The following is a 2,842-nucleotide window of genomic DNA, read 5'->3' on the forward strand; positions in this document are numbered from 1 at the left end:
TGCATAGAGTACTTATTTACTCAGATTTTTGGTGATTTATTACTCAACTTCTTTCAACATTTTTTTATTAATTTATGTAGCTTTCATCGTTGTCAAAACTAACAACCTGCAGGGAATTGCAACCGAAAATTCCTCGTATGACAACCTCTCGGGTTAATGGAGGTAGACATATGTGTCTATGAGAACTTGGTCCTGGTTATGATTTATCTTACAAGATGATCACAGCTTAAACGTTTTTAACCATAGCTTTGCTTAATAACGGAAGACCTAGGACAAAGCAACATCATACGCCAACCACATAGGAATTAATCTTAGATGAAACTGTTTCATTTTCGCTGTGATTTTTCCCTGAGAAATGAGATTGATGCTAAACATGCTATTGAATCTTTTGTGAGAACGTAAGCAATCCAAATTCACTTTCACGACTAATATCAATGAACACTGTAGATTTCTTTTTCAGTAGGATAAAAGTATTCGTTTATTCAATTCCTACTGCTTTAGATATTTTCAGCCATAGAAGAATAAAAGACAAAGTTGATTCCGATGGATTTGAGAGCAGGAAAAAGAAGGCGAATTTGTAAATCATTTCAGGATTATCTAAAAGCAAAAAACAAACAAACAAAAAAAAACACTCATTTGATGGTGACAATTCTGCCATTTTATTTTGACAAGGTATAAATCCTATAAGCCTTCACTCTGTCTTAATAACACTATCTGGGAGCGCACCTTGTTTTATTTAACGACGCCCTAGTTATAGTTATGTTAGTCATTGCTGGTTACTTGAATAGGGACAGGTGAACGATAAATAACCAACAACAGGATATGAGATCTCCATGATAAAAGGCAACCCGAGACATCAGCCAGTACTATTACGTGCGCTGGGTAAAAATCTCTTAACTTTTCTTAGTTCACTCCACCTAAATGTAAATAGATTTTATGGAATCTATTTACAGTATTGCCTGATTAACGAAGGGTTCATTATCTTGCGGTGTTGAGTTGCAAATCTGCTATTGACCTTGATAACGTAACAGGAACTCATTACAAAGTATTCTTTACAGGAAAACACTGAACATGCTTTATCTACGTTCACAAGGGTTCTTCAGCCACTCTGTAGTAAATACAGGACAATAAAATTGAGATAGTGAATGCTATGACACCAGTTAGTTTAAATGTGTAGTAATCTTAGCTGTCGGTTCGATTTCAGTTTTATTTGTTATTTGCTAACATTTACTCTCATTTTTACAATTGAGTAATCTTATTTACATATAATTACATGCATACACGCACGCACGCCCGCCCGCCCGCCCGCCCGCCCGCACGTACGCCCGCACGCACACGATGCCTATATGTGTGTGGCTGTTTATGTATATTTGCTTCTCGTTGCTTGTTAACCGGTGTTGTTCGTTTTCACGTCCCGTTAACTTAGCACTGTGCCAAGAAGAAACCGATAGAATGAAGACGTCTTAAAATGAATGTTGAAGTCGATTTGATTAGCAAAAACTTTCACGGCGGTTCTCTAGCATAGATGCAGTCCACAGACTATATGAGAATTAGAGAAGACAGAGGGAGAGAGGAGAGAAGAGACAGACCGAGAGACAGAGAGAGAGAAAGAGAGGGAGAGAGACTGTAGGAGAGAGAGTGAAAGAAAGAGAGAAAAAAGAGAGGGAGTGTGGGTGGATCTATACGACTATATCAAGTATCATTAGAAATAGGGATTATATAATATATAAGATAATAGTTAATAATTTGACTAGATAAACGAATTTCAAGCTTGAAAATCACGTATAACTGTGACAGACAGGTTAACAAATATGATGCTGGTGAGATACTGTAACCCCAACGGGTGAATGTAAATGGTGTGAACAAGAATATAAAGAATGAAAGAAAAATAAGGAAGAAATAAAATTTGATGTATATATATATATATATATATATATATATATATATATATATATATATATATATATATATATGTATTTGATATGTATGTATGCATGTATATACGTGTGTGGATGTGTGGGTGGTTGACTGTATGCATGCAAATATATATACATATCTATCTATCTATCTATCTATCTATCTACGTTTATATATAAATATATCTATATATATATACATATATGTACGTATATATATATATATATATATATATATATATATATATATATATGTATATACGTAAGTATATATATGTATATACGTAAGTATATATATATACATATACGTACGTATAATATATATATATGTACATATATGTACGTATATATATCTATAAATAGTTACATATATGTGCGTATATTTATTTATTTATTTATAGGTTTCAGCCAAGTGGCTGCGGCCATGCTGGAGCACCACCGTGATTTTCTGTCTTTATGCTTTGCTCTCTTCACGTTCCTTGCATGGCTCTTCTCCTGCACCTGATATAGTCCAATCAGGAGTTTTGATGGCACATCTGGTGTATAAGAGAATTTGACATCGCTGCCCTAAACTGTGTCTCATTTCGAGCCATTGGTTCGTCTGGTATCGTGGAGAGGAAAGCGTCGAGTCTTGTCTTGAAGACCTCCACATCCGTGTCCTGCAGGTCTCTCAAATGTTTTGGCAGGGCATTGAAGAGCTGAGGTCCTCTGAAACCGAGGCTGCTGAAGTATCTTGTTCTTATATGAGGTGCAGTGGACGGCACCTTTGGCACCATGCTGTGGCGACCCGTGCGGGCATTCCTGTAGTACTTGATGCCAAAGTTTGGCACCAGTCCTTCCAGTACTTTCCATATGTATATTATTACATATCTCTCCCGCCTGCGTTCCAGGGAGTAGAGACCTAGTGCCTTCAGTCGCTCCCTGTA

This window comes from Octopus bimaculoides, chromosome 2 (assembly GCF_046866305.1).
Source record: "Octopus bimaculoides isolate indiv1 chromosome 2, ASM4686630v1, whole genome shotgun sequence".
Taxonomy (NCBI): domain Eukaryota; kingdom Metazoa; phylum Mollusca; class Cephalopoda; order Octopoda; family Octopodidae; genus Octopus; species Octopus bimaculoides.